Source organism: Protopterus annectens, chromosome 17.part0, assembly GCF_019279795.1.
Source record: "Protopterus annectens isolate FY-2018-M chromosome 17.part0, PAN1.0, whole genome shotgun sequence".
NCBI lineage: Eukaryota > Metazoa > Chordata > Ceratodontiformes > Protopteridae > Protopterus > Protopterus annectens.
In genome coordinates, this window is record NC_056751.1 from 628,433,513 (window position 1) to 628,454,569 (window position 21,057).

Here is a 21,057-nt window from a genome sequence, read left to right on the forward strand (position 1 = left end):
GTGCTAAAGTTGTACAAAAAATTTTTTTTGGTGACTGCTTTGTTGGGCCATGTGGAGTTGATCTGTATTGTGAAGTTTATGTTTGATTACTACTTCATAATCTCCCCATGTTTTAATACTGACCCCCAATTTTTTTCCCCTCCCATAATCAAAAAATATTTTACAATTTCTACATTTTCTTACGTCTGAAAGCCAGCATAAAAAACATTATCACTCCCAGATACTCAAACCTATTCTCTTTCCCTAATCACACACTTTTCTAAGTAACTCCAAACCCATTGATCAATACAATATTTTCCATAATAATTTCATACCATGCTTTTCTCCTTATACTAATTTCTGCAAAGTACAATTCCCAATGAGTTAAATGCCTACAGCATTCCTAAAACTCCCTTTTACCAACACCTCATTTCCAGTTTTGTTTACAAAAAAAATGAACAAAACACACTAATTCCAGATGAATATGGCTCCCAACACTCTCAAATGTTATTACCTTCATGATTCAAAACATTGTGCAAATAAAGGCCATAGGATCATAGGAAGTTACTAGGCTAATGGCCCTAGGGCCCTTACAAGCCTAGCCAAGTTCTTACCCTCATTTCCACGATCAGCACCTATTGCCCCGGTCTAAGAGGGACACATGTGAATCATAAAATAGCAGAAAGTATTCCAAGAACTAAGCCAACAAGGGAAAGGAGAAAGAAGATTTTGCCAACAGGGATGACTGTAATTAGGGATACAGACCATAGGGAAGAAGGGGCTAGAATTTATTGGAGAAAACTGATCAAAGCACCGAGGTATTGGGAGCAAATAATTAGAGAGGGAAATGAAATAGAAAGTACAGTTTTGTACCTACCATAAATGTAGATGTTCGAGGGCTATTACAGCTGCAGTAATTACATATGGGTTTTCAGCCGGCAGGCGGTCCCTCGGTCGGCCGAATTCCAAAGTCTTGGTCCGGCGTCGGTTGTTGTCGCGTACTCTTCTGACGTCCGGAAGGCTAGAGTATAAAAGACACAGCCGACGCCATCTTCTTCAGTCTTTCTTGCCCCAGATGTCAGGTGCCCCCAAAAGGAAGGCAATACATAAATTAGTGTAATACACAAAAGTAAGCAAATAAAACATAGCAGGATAACCCAGTCAGCAGGTATGAATAGTTATTCAAACCCCAAGGTCTTACCAAGTGGGGAAGGAGGGTGGGAAACCTGTACTGCAGCTGTAATAGCCCTCTAACATCTACATTTATGGTAGGTACAAAACTGTACTATGTTCATCGTGCATTACAGCTGCAGTAATTACATATGGGTAGAATCCCAAAGCTATGTGTAGGGTGGTAGGTACTATACGGAACTGGGTTGAGCTAGAATGCCCAGCAAAACTGCAGTAGCAAAGCCTGCTCTAGTTCTGGAGTATAAAGGCAGATGGTAGTGCTTTGTGAAGGTATGTACAGAACTCCAAGTGGCTGCCTCCAAGATATCTTTAGTAGGCACTCCTCTGAGGAAGGCTGTAGAGGTGGCTGTGGCCCTAGTGGAGTGTGATCTGATACCAGTAGGTACGAGCTTTCCATGATAGGAATAACAGAAGCGTATGCAGTGACCAATCCACTTGGAAATGGTCTGTTTAGTGACAGGTTTCCCTTGACCCCCCACAGCATAGGAAATTAAGAGTTGATCTGATTTTCTGAAGGGCTTGGTTCTGTCCAAGTAGTAACGTAGCTGTCTATGGATGTCTAAAGAATGAAGCAGCCTCTCCCCTTTGTTTTGAGGATTAGGGTAGAAGGTAGGAAGGTGTATGGCCTGGTTTAGGGCTACCCTAGATACCACTTTAGGCATAAAAGAAGGGTTAGTACGCAGGGAAACCCTGTCCTGATGGAATATGAGGAATGGCTGCACCGCCATGAGGGCCTGTAACTCAGATACTCTACGAGCTGAAGTGATGGCCAGGAGAAAAGCTGTTTTCCAGGACAAACATTGTAATTCTGTTGAAGCAGCTGGTTCAAAGGGAGGCAATGTCAATTTTTCCAGTACATAGTTAAGGTCCCAAGCTGGCACTGGTTGTTTCCTTGGAGGCCTTATGTTCTTAGCCCCTCTGAGGAACTGTCGCAGGAGTGGGTGTGAGAATAAAGGAGGATCCATATTGAATTCTGCAGAGATTGCTGAGGCGTGTATCTTGACTTGAGGAAAATGAAAGTCCCTTGCTCAAAAGTTCAGCTAGGTACTGTAAAATCTGAGGCAGGTTTAATTTTCTGGGATCCTGCCCTCGTTCTTCATTCCAACAGCAGAACCGCTTCCATTTTGTGGAGTAAGCTTTTCTTGTAGATGGTCTTCTGGCCTCCAAAATGACATCTTGCACTTCTTTGGAGAGTAGTGTCTGATGTAGAGTTAAGGAATTTTCCATGCAGCTAGGCTGAGAGTTTTCAGCTGACTGTGTAGGGTTTTGAAATTGTTCTGCGTCAGCAGTAGAGGTGTTAGAGGCAGGGGCCACGGAGGAGTGTGTGTTAGGCTCCTCAATAGTGGGTACCAATGTTGTCTCGGCCAGTCTGGAGCAATCAGTATCATCCTCGGCTTGTCTGTTCTTACTTTCAAAAGCACCTTGGGCAGCAGAGGTAGTGGTGGGAATGCATAAACTGACCAAGTTGTCCATGTGAATGAAAGGGCGTCCACTTTCCAAGCCTTTGGGTGGAAGGTCCTTGAGCAAAACTTTTTTAATTGGTGATTTTTGTGGGAGGCAAAAAGGTCTATGTCTGGCCTTCCCCACGCTTGAGCAATCTCCATGAATACGTGTGGATGTAGCTTCCATTCGTGAGGGTCTGTCATTTGTCTGCTCAGAGTGTCTGCTAGTGTGTTTTCCATTCCTGGCAGGTACTGAGCCTGAAGCTCCATTTGTCTTTCCAGAGCTAGAATCCAAAGAGTCATGGTTAGTCTGCACAAGGGGTATGAATGAGTCCCTCCTTGTTTGTTTATGTACCACATTACTGTGGTGTTGTCTGTTCTGATGAGCAGTTGTCCTGGATGCAGGAATTCTCTGAACGCTGAAATTGCATTTATTACTGCCAGCATTTCTTTTTGATTGATGTGAAGGTGCTTTTCTGTTTGGGGCCATCTGCCCTGAATGCACCTGTCCTTCATGTGCGCTCCCCAGGCGTAATCTGAGGCGTCTGTGGTTATGACTTGTGTAGCTTGAGGCTTGCAGAATGGGAGGCCTTTGTTTACTTGGCATGCTTGGGCCCACCATATGAATTCCTTTTGAAGACAGGGAATTATTGGAATCTCCACTTCTAAGCTGTGACTGTGTTGAGACCATAGATTTTTTAGGTACCACTGAAGTTTCCTCATGTGCAGCTTTGCACATGGGATTAAAAGAATGCAAGATGCCATGAATCCCAGAGCCTGCAGGATTTTCCTTGCAGTAAGCCTGGTACTTTTTGCAAGTATTTTGAAGTAATGAGATAGTTGCCCTTGTTTTTCTGTTGTAAGGTAAGCCATCTGAGTGTTTGTGTCCAAGTTGGCACCCAGGAAGGTTATTTTCTGAGAGGGTGTTAGCTTTGATTTCTCCTTGTTGATGGTGTATCCCAGAGAAAGCAGTAAACGTGTCACATATGCCAGATGTTTCAGAAGTACTTGTTTGCTGTCCGCTTGGATCAGGCAGTCGTCCAGATAAGGGTAAATTTGTATCCCTTGAAGTCTGCAGTATGCAATCACTGATGCCAGGCACTTGGTGAATACTCTGGGCGCAGTAGATAAGCCAAAGGGCAACGCAGAGAATTGGTAGTGGTTTGAACCTGCAAGAAATCTGAGGTATCTTCTGCAACTTTGTCTGATTGGGACATGCAGGTATGCCTCCTTGAGGTCCAATGTTACCAGCCAAAACCCCTTGCCCAGCATGGGAAGGAGTTGCTGTAATGTGAGCATCTTGAATTTTGGTACGAGAAGAAATGTGTTGAGAATGGATAAGTCCAGAATGGGTCTCCAGTCGCTTCCTTTTCTTGGCACCAGAAAAAGCCTTGAATAAAAACCTTGTGCTTGTTGGTGCGTAGGTACCTTTTGTATAGCCCTCATGTTTAGGAGCTTTGCGATTTGTAGTTGTGCCTCTACCCTTTGATTTTGTGGTAGGTTTGGCATGCCTCTCATTTTTGGAAGAGTGTGAAAATGAAATTTGTAGCCTCTGTTTATTATGTCCAGAATCCATTTGTCTGTTGTGACAATATGCCAATTGTTTGCAAATAGTGCCAGTTTTCCTCCCAAAGGTGCTGCCATTTGAATTTTGCTTGGCCAGGAAATGAGGGAGTCATTGAGTCTGTTTTCTGTACTGCTGTGCACTGTCGTCACCACCTCTTGGTGCTGGTGATTGCCATTGTCTGCCTCTGTAGGACCCTTGGGGTTGTCCTCTGCCCCTTCCACGTCTGTATCTGCCTCTTTGGGCCTTGTCAGTGGTTGGAAAGGACCAGTTTTTTGACGGCCAATTCCTGCTGAACCTTGGTGGCTGAACCTGTAAGAAAGCTTTGACAGTTTGCATAGATTTTGCTTTTTCTTCCATTTTTCGTAAAATATCCTCAGCATTAGCACCAAAAAGAACATCCTTATGTAGCGGTGCATCCAGTATTTTTGCTTTCACCTGGTCTGGAAGATTTTGTTCCCTTAGCCATGCATGCCTGCGAATGACTGCTCCGGTGGCGGCCGATCTGCTGGAGGCCTCTAGGGCATCATAACCACATTGTAAGGTGTGCTTGCCCACTTGTTCAGCACTATGCATCATATCCTGCAACTCTTTTAAATCTGGTTGTTCAGGCTGTGACATTTTGGCTTTTAATTGTGATAACAGAAATTGCTGATATCTAATCATATGAAACTGGCAGTTTAAGGCCCTCATGGCAAGGGTGGCCGAGGTGTAAACCTTCTTACCCCACCTTTCTAGAGATCTAGACCTTTATAGAGGAACTGATGAGAATTAGGAACTCTGTAATACCTATCCGCTTTCCGCAGGTAGTGGATTTTTGGCAGTGGAAGCCTTAATTCCTTTTGGGCCTGCTTAACTGGTGCAGGAGGCAGAGAATCAGGATTAAGACAGGCCTCCGAGTATACATCATCCAACACCTCCAAAACAGGGGGAATAGCCAAAGGTCTATGCTGAGGTAACCAGAGGAATTCCCTAAGCCTTTTCTTGGAGTCTGAAAAGTCTTGGCCTTCCCAATGGAAGTGCTCTCTCAAGGAGTGTAAAGTTTCCCCAAAGGAAAAATCCTCAGGGGGGATACAGAAGGAATAGACTGCTCTGCATCCGAATCCTCGAAGGGTGAATAAGAGTGTTCTTCAGCATCAGAATGTTCTGAAAAAATGGATTCTTGGTCAGAAGGAGGAGAATCCTCCTCTACTCTGGGTCTCTTGTCCGGAGGGGCCTGGGAGCCTCTGATAAGAGTGATCAGGTCTTCAGCCATTTTAAGCATGTGCTTCTTTGGCGTAGGTCCAGGTCTTGGGCCTTGTGAGGCAGGCCTAGAAAGTTGCTTGGCTGATTTGGCTTTAGTAAAGGCCTTGATGGAGAAGGAAGATGAAGGCCTAAATACACCATGGGTGGATGTAGATCTATCCACATTGGTGGGTTCGACATGAGCAGGTGTTTCGGTTGTAGTTTGGGAAAGGACCGAAGAACCAGCGGTCTCAGGTACAGACGTCCCCGCCGAGGGAGTGTCGTCGGTAGTCAGGGACTGCAAAGGCGTCTCACTGAGAACCGGCCCACGTGGAGCTTGTTTCGGCGTGGTGTCGGTGGAGAATGCAGTTCTCGACTGACGGTCCTTTTCTTTGCGTTTTCTGGACATGGCGGTAGTCGGAGTATCCGACGACATTTTATAATTAAACGCTTTACCAAAATAGTGCTGGGCGAACTCCGCCCGACGCTTGATAGTGCGTTTATTGAAGGTAGCACAAAAGCGGCAGCCGAGACGTCGTGGTCTGGGCCCAAACAAGGTATGCAAAGGGAATGGAAATCCTTATGCGGTATTTGCTTCCCACAAGAAATACAATTATTAACTTTTTCTGACATCGGTCTGAGGCAAGAAAAGATTCCCCAACGGGGTACTTAGCTTTAATGAAGACTTCGGTACTAAATTTTTTCGTAATTCAGGAGCTGGCCGACCGGCACTTGCGAACTGCTTCTGCCGGGCACCAAGGCAAAAAGACTGAAGAAGATGGCGTCGGCTGTGTCTTTTATACTCTAGCCTTCCTGACGTCAGAAGAGTACGCGACAACAACCGACGCCGGACCAAGACTTTGGAATTCGGCCGACCGAGGGACTGCCTGCCGGCTGAAAACCCATATGTAATTACTGCAGCTGTAATGCACGATGAACATTGGGAAGAGGCCAAGAATTTAGACTGCAGGGTAGAGATTGCCTTCCCTATCAAGGATTGATATCAGAGTACAGGCAAAGAGAGAGAAATAGGGGGATTATAAGCGAAAGACCAGCACTGGTAGAGTTTTTAGTAGAATCTAAAACCAAAGCTGCTGTTAAAAAAGGAATAATTAGTACAGCATATAAAACGCTGCATAACTATAAGAATCAGAGAAGGTTAGAAAGGATTGGGAATAGAGATTGAATAAGTAATTCACAAATTCACAATCCATAGAAGTACCTCACAAAGATGATTACTGGCCTCAAACAAATGCCCTACACTGACCGCCTCAAAAAACTCCAGCTTTACTCCGTAGCATATCGCCTACTCCGAGGTGATCTCTGCCTAACATATAAAGCTATGTCAAACCCAGAGCTGTTGGACATGCTACACCTAAAGAAATCCCAACCCCTCCGAGCTACATGCTCTAGGGTCCAATAAACAGGACATGCTGGAGGGACAGATTCCTGTCCCAGAGACTTCCTATACTCTGGAACAAGCTACCAGTCTATGTCAAACAAAGTTCTTCATTAGCACTCTTCAAGAAAAATCTTGATGAGTGGATGGGAAATAGGAAATACACCCCGGGGATCACTTCTGTGTCTCTGCACAACAGTGGCAGAGGAAAATAACTTTCAGTGGCGTAAGCCATGGAACCTTGCTGGCTAGGCTTACGTAGGCCCTTGGGCCGATAGCCTAGTATCTACCTATGAACCTATAAGAATCCATGGGAGGATATATGTATGTCTCCCAAATACGCAATCAAGTCTTAGAAGATTTATGATCTTTGTTTGGAAGTGTTTACAAAGACATTTTTATAGGGCAAGTAGACTTCAAAGAATTTTTTCTCAGGTAGACAGCAAATGTTGGAGGTGTGATGTGGAAGAAAGAGGTAAGTGTGAACATATTTTCTGGGAATGTCATGAGTTGGCAGACTTTAAAAATTCCATGTAGACTACTCCATCAGAAATACTGGGCGAGAAAAATTGGTAGGACTAAAGAAATTATGTTTTGAGCTATGACACAAAATCAGAATTGCCTAGACACCGTAAGGCCTTATTGAGTCTAACTATGATGGCTGCCAAAAACAAAGTTACTAAGAAATGGAAATCAAAGTCTAAACTAACTGTACTATAAGTTGTGAATATAGTAACAACTGGAAACACTAAAACTAGACCACACTTTTTTATACAACTACTTTAAATTGATTTTGACACTGATCATCAAAAGCACCACTAAACATCATACAATTCTATTTAGTAAACAGAACCAAACACTCCCCTCTAAATACCCCAACGTACCCGATAAATGCCAAATGGATTATATAAACATTTTACCTTAAAATCCTTACTCTTATTACTTAATGTTAATTGCTGTTTCATTAACATATCTACCAAAATCTTAAGAACTATAACTACTCATAACTTTTTGGTCATTACAACAAAACCATCTGCATAATTTAAAACTATGGGAAGTTCACTTTTATTCTGAAACTTTATACAAGCATCTCCCATACCTTCAGATAAACATTTTCCCTCCTTTACTCAAGTAACCATTCACCTATATGTTAGTCAGTGTATGTTCAAATACTCAAATTAACTTTTCTGCTTATCCCATACTCTAATAAAATATTCCATAACTGATTATTGATACTATCAAAAGCTTTTATTGTACCACAAGCAATAGATTTCCCTTCCATGTATTACATTCTTTTTCAGCATAAGCAAATTCTTACAATTACCTTTAATACCATGTACCTCCCTTCATGTGCAGCTTCTCCCAAAACAGCCTCAAACTCCTTCTGAAAAAAATCTTAATTTTACAATCAATATTACAAACAGGCAATGTCCTCTGGTTCAGTAATTTACACTTTTCAGTCTTGTATCCACAAAAAACACCCTTACACAACCAAGGTATCTAACTCAGCGCAACACACAACTGGAATTCAGAAAGCAAGCAATGCTAGCAATTAGCACAGAGTACAGTTTTGTACCTACCATAAATGTAGATGTTCAAGGGCTATTACAGCTGCAGTAATCACATATGGGTTTTCAGCCGTCAGGCGGTCCCTCGGTCGGCCGAATTCCAAAGTCTTGGTCCGGCGTCGGTTGTTGTCGCGTACTCTTCTGACGTCAGGAAGGCTAGAGTATACAAGACACAGCCGACGCCATCTTCTTCAGTCTTTCTTGCCCCAGATGTCAGGTGCCCCCAGAAGGAAGGCAATACATAAATAAATCTAATCCATAAAAGTAAGCAAATAATACATAGCAGGATAACCCAGTCAGCAGGTATGAAGAGGTATTCAGACCCCAAGGTCTTACCAAGTGGGGAAGGAGGGTGGGAAACCTGTACTGCAGCTGTAATAGCCCTCGAACATCTACATTTATGGTAGGTACAAAACTGTACTATGTTCATCGTGCATTACAGCTGCAATAATCACATATGGGTAGAATCCCAAAGCTATGCATAGGGTGGTAGGTACTATACGGAACTGGGTTGAGCTAGAATGCCCTGCAAAACTGCAGTGGCAAAGCCTGCTCTTGTTCTGGAGTATAAAGGCAGATGGTAGTGTTTTGAGAAGGTATGTACAGAACTCCAAGTGGCTGCCTCCAAGATATCTTTAGTAGGCACTCCTCTGAGGAAGGCTGTAGAGGTGGCTGTGGCCCTAGTGGAGTGAGGTCTGATACCAGTAGGGACAAGCTTTCCATGATAGGAATAACAAAAGCGTATGCAGTGACCAATCCACTTGGAAATGGTCTGTTTGGTAACAGGTTTCCCTTGACCCCCCACAGCATAGGAAGCGAGGAGTTGATCTGATTTTCTGAAGGATTTGGTTCTGTCCAAGTAATAACGTAGCTGCCTATGGATGTCTAAAGAATGTAGCAGCCTTTCCCCTTTGTTTTGAGGGTTAGGGTAAAAGGTAGGAAGGTGTATGGCCTGGTTTAAGGCTACCCTAGATACCACTTTAGGCATAAAGAAAGGGTTGGTGAAGGGAAACCCTGTCCTGATGGAAGATGAGGAATGGCTGCACCGCCATGAGGGCCTGTAACTCAGAAACTCTACGAGCTGAAGTGATGGCCAGTAGAAAAGCTGTTTTCCAGGACAAATATTGTAATTCTGTTGAAGCAGCAGGTTCAAAGGGAGGTAATGTCAATTTTTCTAGTATGTAGTTAAGGTCCCAAGCTGGCACTGGCTGTTTCCTTGGAGGTCTTATGTTCTTAGCCCCTCTGAGGAACTGTCGTAGGAGTGGGTGTGAGAATAAAGGAGGATCCATGTTGAATTCTGCAGAGATTGCTGAGGCATGTATTTTGATTGAGGAAAATGAAAGTCCATTGCTCAGAAGTTCAGCTAGGTACTGCAAAATCTGAGGTAGGTTCAATTTCTAGGGTCCTGCCCTCTTTTCATTCCAACAGCAAAACCGCTTCCATTTTATGGAGTAAGCTTTTCTAGTAGATGGTCTTCTGGCCTCCAAAATGACATCCTGCACCTCTTGGAGAGTAGAGTCTGATGTGATGCTAAGGAATTTTCCATGCAGCGAGACTGAGAGTTTTCAGCTGACTGTGAAGGGTTTTGAAATTGTTCTCGTCAGCAGTAGAGGTGTTAGAGGCAGGGGCCACGGAGGTGTGTGTTAGGCTCCTCAGGAGTGGATACCAGTGTTGTCTCGGCCAGTCTGGAGCAATCAGTATCATCCTCGGCTTGTCTGTTCTTACTTTCAAAAGTACCTTGGGCAGAAGAGGTAGAGGTGGGAATGCATAAACTGACCAAGTTGTCCATGTGAAGTAAAGAGCGTCCACTTTCCAGGCCTTTGGGTGGAAGGTCCTTGAGCAAAACCTTTTTAATTGATGGTTTCTGTGGGAGGCAAAAAGATCTATATCTGGCCTCCCCCACGCTTGAACAATCTCTGTAAACACCTGTGGATGTAGCTTCCATTCGTGAGGATCTGTCATATGTCTGCTCAGAGTGTCTGCCAGTGTGTTTTCCATTCCTGGCAGGTACTGTGCTTGAAGTTCTATTTGTCTTTCCAGAGCCAGGTTCCAAAGAGTCATGGCTAGTCTGCACAAGGGGTATGAATGAGTTGCTCCTTGTTTGTTTATGTACCACATTACTGTGGTGTTGTCTGTTCTTATGAGCAGTTGTCCTGGATGCAGGAATTCTCTGAACGCTGAGATTGCACTTATTACTGCCAGCATTTCTTTTTGATTGATGTGAAGGTGCTTTTCTTTTGGGGCCATCTGCCCTGAATGCACCTGTCCTTCATGTGTGCTCCCAGGCGTAGTCTAGGCGTCTGTGGTTATGACTTGTGTAGCTTGAGGCTTGCAGAATGGGAGGCCTGTGTTTACTTGGCATGCTTGGGCCCACCATATGAATTCCTTTTGAAGACAGGGAATTATTGGAATCACCGCTTCAAGCTGTGACTGTGTTGAGACCATAGATTTTTAGGTACCATTGAAGTTTCCTCATGTGCAGCTTTACATGGGATTAGAAGAATGCAAGATGCCATGAATCCCAGAGCCTGCAGGATTTTCCTTGCAGTAAGCCTGGTACTTTTTGCAAGCATTTTGAAGTACTGAGATAATTGCCCTTGTTTTTCTGGCGTAAGGTAGGCCATCTGGGTGTTTGTGTCCAAGTTGGCACCCAGGAAGGTTATTTTCTGAGAGGGTGTTAGCTTTGATTTCTCCTTGTTGATGGTGTATCCCAGAGAAAGCAGTAACCGTGTCACATATGCCAGGTGTTTCAGAAGTATGGGTTTGCTGTCCGCTTGGATCAGGCAGTCGTCCAGATAAGGGTAAATTTGTATCCCTTGAAGTCTGCAGTATGCAATCACTGATGCCAGGCACTTGGTGAATACTCTGGGTGCAGTAGATAAGCCAAAGGGCAATGCAGAGAATTGATAGTGGTTTGAACCTGCAAGAAATCTGAGGTATCTTCTGCAACTTTGTCTGATTGGGACATGCAGGTATGCCTCCTTGAGGTCCAATGTTACCAGCCAGAACCCCTTGCCCAGCATGGGAAGGAGTTGCTGTAATGTGAGCATCTTGAATTTTGGCACGAGAAGAAATGTGTTTAGGATGGATAAGTCCAGTATGGGTCTCCAGTCGCTTCCTTTTCTTGGCACCAGGAAAAGCCTTGAATAAAACCTTGTGCTTGTTGGTGCGTGAGGTACCTTTTGTATAGCCCTCATGTTTAGGAGCTTTGTAATTTGTAGTTGTGCCTCTACCCTTTGATTTTGTGGTAGATTTGGCATGCCTCTCAGTGTGAAAATGGAATTTGTAGCCTCTGTTTATAATGTCCAGAATCCATTTGTCTGTTGTGACAATATGCCAATTGTTTGCAAATAGTGCCAGTTTCCTCCCAAAGGTGCTGCCAGTTGAATTTTGCTTGGCATGGAAATGAGGGAGTCATTGAGTCTGCTTCCTGTACTGCTGTGCACTGTCGCCACCACCTCTTGGTGCTGGAGATTGCCATTGTCTGCCTCTATAGGGCCCTTGGCTTGTCCTCTGCCCCTTCCGTCTGTATCTGCCTCTTTGGGGCTTGTCAGTGGTTGGAAAGGACCAGTTTTTGAAGGCCAATTCCTGCTGAACCGTGGTGGCTGAACCTGTAAGAAAGCTTTGACAGTTTGCATAGATTTTGCTTTTTCTTCCATTTTCGTAATATATCCTCAGCATTAGTACCGAAAAGAACATCCTTATGTAAAGGTGCATCCAGAATTTTGCTTTCACATGGTCTGGCAGATTTTGTTCCCTAAGCCATGCATGTCTGCGAATGACTGATCCGGTAGCTGCCGCTCTGCTGGAGGCCTCTAGGGCATCATAACCACATTGTAAAGTGTGCTTACCCACTTGCTCTGCACTATGCATCATATCCTGCAACTCTTTTATATCTGGTTGTTCAGGTTGTGACATTTTGGTCTTTAATTGTGATAACAGGAATTGTTGATATTTAATCATATGAAACTGGCAGTTTAAGGCCCTCATGGCTAGGGTGGCGAGGTATAAACCTTCTTACCCCACCTTTCTAGAGATCTAGATTCCCTTTCCGCAGGAAGTGGATTCTTGGCCGTGGAGGCCTTAATTCCTTTAGGGCCTTGAGAAATAGTTTCAGGGTCTGCATTATGGCCTTTGTAGAGGAACTGATGAGAATTAGGTACTCTGTAATACCTATCCGGCTTAACTGGTGCAGGAGGCAGAGAATCAGGATTAAGGCAAGCCTCCGAGTAAACATCATCCAATACCTCCAAAACAGGAGGAATAGCCAAAGGTCTATGCTGAGGTAACCAGAGAAATTCCCTAAGCCTTTTCTTGGAGTCTGAAAAGTCTTGGCCTTCCCAGTGGAAGTGCTCTCTCAAAGAGTGTAAGGTTTCCCCAAAAAAAAATCCTCAGGGGGGGATACCGAAGGAATAGACTGCTCTGCATCCAAATCCTCGAAAGGGGAATAAGAGTGTTCTTCAGCATCAGAATGTTCTGATAAAATGTATCCCTGGTCAGAAGGAGGAGAATCCTCCTCTACTCTGGGTCTCTTGTCCGGAGGGGCCTGGGAGCCTCTGATAAGAGTGATAAGGTCCTCAGCCATTTTAAGCATGTGCTTCTTAGGCATGGGCCCAGATGATGGGCCTTGTGTAGCCGGCCTAGTATGGTGCCTGGCTGTTTTGGATTTAGTGAAGGCCTTGATAGAGAAAGATGATGAAGGCCTAAATACACCATGGGTGGATGTAGATCTATCCACATTGGTAGACTCGGTATATGCAGGGGCTTCGGTTGTAGTCTGGGAAAGGGCCGAAGAACCAGCGGTCTCGGGTACAGAAGACCCCGCCGAGGGAGTGTCGTCGGTAGTCAGGGACTGCAAAGGCGTCTCACTGAGAACCGGACCACGTGGAGCCTGTTTTGGCGTGGTGTCGGTGGAGACCGCGGTCCTCCTCTTTGCGTTTTTTAACCAAAGCGGTAGTCGGAGTATCCGACGACATTTTATAATTAAACGCTTTTCCAAAAAAGTGCTGGGCGAACTCCGCCCGACGCTTGATAATGCGTTTATTGAAGGTAGCGCAAAAGCGACAGCCCGAGACGTCGTGGTCTGGGCCCAAACAAGGTATGCAAAGGGAATGGAAATCCTTATGCGGTATTTGCTTCCCACAAGAAATACAATTATTAACTTTTTCTGACATCGGTCTGAGGCAAGAAAAGATTCCCCAACGGGGTACTTAGCTTTAATGAAGACTTCGGTTCCAAAATTTTTCGTAATTCAGGAGCTGGCCGACCGGCACTTGCGAACTGCTTCTGCTTCGGGCACCGCGCGGCAAAAAAGACTGAAGAAGATGGCGTCGGCTGTGTCTTATATACTCTAGCCTTCCTGACATCAGAAGAGTACGCGACAACAACCGGCGCCGGACCAAGACTTTGGAATTCGGCCGACCGAGGGACCGCCTGACGGCTGAAAACCCATATGTGATTACTGCAGCTGTAATGCACGATGAACATCAAAAGCAATGCACCCAAGACAAAAACACATCTTCCACTTAACAGCCAAAGCAGTTTAGAAAGAAAATAAAAATCTAACTAGACTGTCCAACAACAATTCTCACTATCTTCATGGCCTCTACTCAAATAAGGAATCATGCATCCGAAACATAAAAAGACTTCATAATATTTTATTTATTTATTTATTTCAGTTTGATTACCGTGGAGGACCACTGGGCTTGGGGGCCCGTTTTCAGTGGAGGCCCGGGGAGAAAAGCTCCAACAAGGAAATACAACAATTTAAATTGTTTTCATTACAAAAACAGCTTCTATTTACATGCAAAGTCATAGACAGTATGTATTATAGACAACAGGTAGTTACAAAAGAATAAACACTAAACAATTTCAATTATTGTTAAGGTGGAAAAAAAGGCTTGCATAAAGAAAATACAAGTTTTACTGTTTTGTTCCCTAAGCTAAATAATTTTTAGAAAAGAATAGGAAGGTGAAATAGGAGGAGGTTAGCCTGGAGTAAAGGGAGAAGACTGTTTATGAGTTTTAGGCTGAAGAGTGCAGTTGCAGATTCTGTTTAGATAGAGGTAGGAATGAAGTTGGGTTTTGAAGTTATTATCTTCCATCAAAGATATCACCAATACCTTCCCATCTCTAATGTGAATAACCTACCCTTACAAACCAAGCATGCACAACAATACATCATTTGGTCAAATATGCAGCTGCTTCTATTAAGGAAACCAAAACCTTGCTACAGAATTTGAAAAACACTTCCTCTAATCACGCCACGCTTCAATCTTCCTTTTTTAGGAAGGCAGGAGATAAAACCTCTAAGCCTTAAAAATTATCTTTAAAGATTTTAGGGAAATGCTATTCCTTATGATACTGAGTGCAAATACCTGGGCATATCCCTAGATCTATCCTCTCACCTTCACTACTCATAACGCCAATGTTATTAATACATTTCTCTCACAGCTAAAGCTCTGTTACACAAACCCTCACCTATTCTCTCCTGTTGTCCGCAAATCCATAGCCACAAATATTCTTTCAAATTTAGAAAATGGTTTGCTATTACTCATCTTCCATTTTGCCTAGAATACCGAAAGATTATTAATAACTGAAAACAAAATTACCAGATTTGCTTTTCTAGTATACTCCAAATCACATCACTGCAATCCATGTTCAAGTTCTTTACTGGATTATGGTTCATAGGGGGTTACTAATGGCCCTAGGGCCTTTGCAAGCCTAGCTGTTTAACAACCAGAGCACCCTTATTAACCATAGTTAGATGGCCGTTGTTAGCAGAGCAACTCTGTGATGTGGTTGAATAGGGTCACTGAGGCGCTCTGCTTCACATGAAGAGGGAGCTTATTCCAGAGTAGCAGCAATCACTGGGAGATGCACTTGTCTCTCCAGCATGTTTTGTTAATGTCAGAAGCTAGGCTGAGATCGCTAGAGCAAGTTACTCTTGTCCCATTTAATTTGTGGATGTGCAGCATTTCCATTAGGCAGGGTATGAGACTGCTCTGTAGGTCAGGCACAGGTCGCATCTCTGCAGCCTGTATGATGCAGAGTATAGTGACAGGGTTTCAGTCTTTCATGTTTTGGAGGCCCTGGATTCTCTTTGTTAGAAACCACTGTGGTCTCCAGTTGCTGCAGGTGTATGGTGAGGTACATACAGAAGGGAACACTGTACTCAATTAGTAGTCTGATAAGGGGTGAGTACAGCGGAGCTATAACCACCCTGGTCTTGCATGTAATGCCTTCATTTATGAGATGTGCAATGTAGAATGCTTTTCTTACTATGGACACATGGTGATCGAAGTTTAGACTGATGACCTGTGTTCCCACGTCCCGCATCACTGAATTTGAGTTATATGGGTGCTAGCTATATCATAATTAGCAGGTGCGATTTCTTTGCCAATGGGGACACTGAGGCATTTTTTTGCGTTACGTTTTAGTCTGAGAGAGTTTGGCACCAATCATTTGTCTGTGTCAGCCCTTTCTGTAACATCATTGGGGGGGACTATGACTGTGCCTAGTTTACAGTCATCTTCAAACTTGGTAAGCCACAGGCCATCTACCTTCATTGGGACTTCACAGAAATAGATTGCAAACAGATGAGAGCCCAGCACAGAGACTTGTGCTACCCCCCCCACTGGTAACTGGTCTACTGGTGGAGGTGGACCGCCCAACTTTGACAGTGTGCATTCTGTTGGCTAGCCAGTTTGCTACCCATCTAGAAATGTATTGGTTAATCCCCAGCTAGGAGAGTTTCTGTATGATACCTGAATGGGGGACTGTGTCACAGGCCTTGGCTATATCAAAATAGGCGGTATGTTCTGTTTTGCCCTCTTCCAGGGCTTTGGGGACATTCTCAAAGAAGTCTCCTAGGTTTAATAAGCAAGATCTACCCTTGATGAAACCAAATTGGGCTGGGTCAAGGGCTTGAAGGTCACCTATTCCCCTGTGGATAAGGTCCACAATGATTCCTTTAGGCTTATGGGTCGATAGTTCCCAGGGTCAGCTGATTGACCCCCTTTTGTGCAAGGGGATTACTGTTGCTATTCTCCACTCTGCCAAGACAAAGCCAGTTCTCAGCCTATGGTTAAAGAGAGTGCTGAGTAGCTCCGCTATATCTTGTTTTAGATTGTTTATGGTGGTGCTGTGGTAGCGTTGTCGCCTCACAGTAAGACGCTATCCGGTTCGATTCTCAGCTAGAGCGTCTTTTGCGTGGAGACATGTGTGAATGGGCGTACCTTCATTGAAGGTTGTGCGTCAGAGCTGGTAACTCGGTACGTAAAGATCAACTACCAATCATTAGCGGACCGGAGTTCCACTGTGGCGACCCCTAACCGGGAAAAGCCGAAAGACAGACAGATTAAGCAGCCCGGGATCTTACCTGGTTCCATAGAGGTCATGTTTTTGGCCTTGAAGAGTGCCTGCATGACCTGTTTCTTGGAGATACTCTGTAGAGGACTGGTGTCAGGAATGCTTTGGGGGGCATATCTGGTGGGGGGGGGGGGGGGGTGAAGTTATTGCCAAATCTGTTGGCTAGCAGAGGTTGGTAATTTCCTCAGGTACAGTGTAAATGGTACGGTCCACTAAATTCGACACACAGCTAGCCATTCCCTTTTAGGTTTCAGACGTAGCTAAAGAATGCCATTTGATCGTCTTTAGTTAGGGATGCTAATGAAGTCCTCTAAGGCTACCTGCGAGTCTAAACAAGATATCGCATCTGCTTGTTCAAGCTGTGGAGGGTATTCTTCCTCTGCTGAGTAAGTTCCTTCTTGTTCTTAGATATCAGTTTCTTTCCTTTGTTGTATAGCTGAATTATACTTACAGTCCGACTCCACCAAGGTGGCTTGTTTTTTTCGAGAAGACCCGGTTTTGTTCCTGTTAGGTACAGGCGATTCAATGCATTTAAGTGGCTATATAGGGCATCTGTGTATTCTTCTGCAGAGGAGTCATTGTTGGCTACGTTGGCAGGGGCTTTGAAACTTTTATACCATCACTTAGAAGGCAATAGTTTGTTTTGGAGAAATTTTTTTTTTTTTTTTTTTTTTTAAACTCCTGTGGGGACATCAGGTTTGGTGACACAAAGATCCACATATCTGCTTTCCACCTTACTGTACAAGAACCTAGAAGAGAGCTAATGCCCAACTCTAAAAAGAAATCTACCCATCAGAGAAAATACACATTCTATGAGAAGCAGCAACAAAACCACCAAATTACTTAGCCAGCCCCCTTTTAAAACTGCTGAAAAACTGTCTCTTTCTGGACTTGCTCCAGTTCTGTGGAATAAGCACCCTCCTGAAATCAAGCCACAACATTCCCTGCATCATTTCAATGTAGCACGGTCAGAAGATTTTTGTAGTGAAATAGACTGCACATGCTTTAGAGACCATGGCTAACAAATTACCACCAATTCATATATTCTTAACTTATCACTGCCCTTGCTCCTTACTATTCCCATACATTGTACAAGTGTGTTGTCAGCCATTCATTATCTAACCGTATATATCTAGCATAAAGTAAAATCAGACCATAGTCTTATTTTCCCACACCAAGCAAGGTATATAAATCTTGCACATTTGAATTTCCTCTAAATCTGCTATTTTTGCTTGTACGTTAGCCTTTTTGTACAGGTCATTGCAGAAAAGGGTCTTTGGACAAGTTCACCTACTGGTTAATAAACAGAAAATAAATGAAAAACAGTTATCATGCAACCCTTCACTTAAGAATTTCTTGATCACTTTTAAAAGACACCACTTCACCTCTACTCCCAACTTTATATAAAACCAGTACTTAATTATATCTCAATGTAGACTAGCCAACAAGTGGTGTGAATGACTACAGATAATTGCCACTGTTGAAAAGTAACACCCCAACCCCATGTGCAAAAATTGGGGAAAAGGGACTGCAGATGGAAGGATGGAATAGAGAGTATTTCTTGCCTTAGTCACTACATGTCCCCACTGGATCGGGAAAAAGAACTTTACACCGGGCCTGGCACTCAAGTCCCTTATGGACAGAGGTAGCTTATAAATGCCTGGCTCTCAATGTCCTATTTGGATACAGATCATTATTCTTTCTGGAAAACATGGCTAGGCTTAAAAAGGCACCCTGGCCGTTAGCCTAATAATTTATGAACCTAGCTCCTACACAGAAATCTTTCTCTAACATTTCTTTTTTCTGTGAGTAGATTTTTTTCATACTCCATATAACAGCAGAATAACTTTCGACAACTAAACATTCCAACTACATAATCAGTCACTACTTCCATAATTTCTCTCTTTCTCCTTACTTGTTCTCTTTAACAGTGTTGCCTAAAAAAAGACTCTTCCTTTTCACCTTTTACTCATCAGGTTAATCTTATTCATTTCACAAACCTTTCTTTACTTCAGACCACCTCCCATGTACTAACCACCTTAGCATACAATTTCTCTCAGTACTACTTTCCAACCCCATGTGCTTACCACCTTATCACACAATGTCTCAGTACTACTCCTTCCCACTATAATTCCATGTTGCATTTTTTCAATTCCCATATAAACCCTTATTTTATACTGAACTCACAACAACTTCCATGAATAATATTGTCAAACACCTCTATGATCAAAAAATATTTTCTGCATCTACCAACTGTACATTCCAACCAAGTTAAAAAGTTAAACTACTTAAATCTCTCCCTTCCTTAAAAAAACTCTTTTTCCCCCCAAAAAACTAAGACCATATTGCCACATGATCTGAGAAGACACCATATATTCCCTATCAACCTCCTTTGAGGTTCTGGAATAATAAGAAATAACCTTCTGTTCTCAGATTTGCTCTTTTAAAAGTAAGTAACCCCCAACTGGAACTTATGCAGTTCTTTTCTATATAGTTTAACAGCCAAACTCTTCCTCTTCCATGGCCTAACATCATAGCGAAAGTCCTCTATAAATAAACCTATATTAATGACAATTAGCATCATTATTTTCCCACAATTTTGCTCTATCCTTAACAGCTGGATAAGCTTTAAGAACTACAAACCTCAACTGTTCTTATTCAACATGCAACAATATCCTTACATTCTGTTCACCTCCTACAGTCATCTGACTTGCTCAACAGGTAAATACAATCAAAATGTACAAGTTACCATCCACAAGTCCCACAGATTTACATACTTATGATTCTCTTTCATGTATTATTTTATATTTCTGACTTTATGACTCTGTTTTTTGTATTACTGTAATGCTGGAGCTTTTCGCTCTGGGCCGCTGTTGAAAAGGGCTTCAATGCCCAGTTGGACTTTGCTAGTAAACAAATGGAGAAAAGAAAAAAAAAAAAAGTAAAATGAATAAATAACATGGCTCCTAAGTAAAACCACACCTAACATCATGACCCATACTGCAATTAATTTCCACTCCCCAAGGAGAAGCAGTGTTTTGGCTGTTGATCTATAAGAAACCTATCTAATAGACACATCACATCAGCTTTTATCATTCTGCACCAAACGTAGTCATCATTACATTTGTTTTTAAACTAATTAATACCCAGATGCCACAGAAAATTTACCTTTTCCCTTAATTAATTATTTTTTTCTTTTGGTCTTGTATGTTAAATTTATTCTCAAATGATGTACTATCATACCGTTTTCACCTACTTCAACCTCTTTGCAAACAAAAATAATTCACTTCTTAAATATGAAACCTGCAGTACTGGATAACACAGTATTTTTAGTGCTCAGTAATTCACCTTATGATTTTCTTCAGCAGTGGCTCCCTTATCTGCTTCCTATCACTACTACTATCTTTTTCTGCATTTTCATAACGACTTTCTTGCACCACCTCAAGTTCATCATAGGAGGTTACTAGGCTAAAAAAAATGGAGGCGCCCTGTGTGGCTGCAGCTGTGTCAGCTCATTCTAGAGACATGCATATTTTGTCTTCTTTTGCATACAAAATTTCGCAAAAATAAGTTTCTGCACTTCCAGTTGAAGGTACAATAGCATACAGTACACAGACGTTACTAGAAATTAAACAGGAGACATTTACATTTGCTGGTTGGATGTCTTGTAGTCTGCAGAGTATCTGGGGCCTACTACTTGCACTGAGCTACAACAGCTGGGTATTTTAACTCTTCAACCTCTAAACTGCCTAAAACTGGTATAAAACAGGTTTCTGGAATATGCTGGACAAGGAAAAAGAAAAAAGATGTCAGATTGTATCTGCTTTATTGTCTGAAAAAAAAAAAAAAATAAATACAAATATATATATATATATATATATATATATATATATATATATATATATATATATATATACATATATATATTTATATTTGTTTCCCACCTTTCTAAGTTAGTATAGTCCAGTTTTCAGGTTAGTGCTGAACTCAGGGCTGTGTTAAAAGTTTGCGTTTACTCATACCTTACTTGGATAGAAGGAAGTTTCTCTGTTCACCTGTGAGAGAGGGGAGCTTTGGGCAGCCTATATGTCCATGGAGGAGTGTTTTCAGCCCAGACATTAGTAGTTTATTGGCCATTTTGGGCTAATTTCTGTCTCTTTCATTTCCCTGCTATAAAAACCGCATTTGCGGGGTTTTGCAGGCCAGGTAGCTAGGGTATAACTATTCCCAGCTCCACAAAGTCTCCTCTTCAATTCCTTCCTTCGAACTAGACAAACTTTCAACTTAAGCGCTCAAACCATTCATTTCTCAGCCTGGCAC

The 21,057-nt window shown here is 42.8% G+C and overlaps 1 protein-coding gene across 1 annotated transcript in view; it reads right to left on the bottom strand.

Moving 5' to 3' along the window:
- The window catches only part of DDB1 (damage specific DNA binding protein 1), a 2,836,764-nt gene that overhangs the window by 569,138 nt on the left and 2,246,569 nt on the right, over positions 1-21,057 (bottom strand). The window lies entirely within an intron of this gene.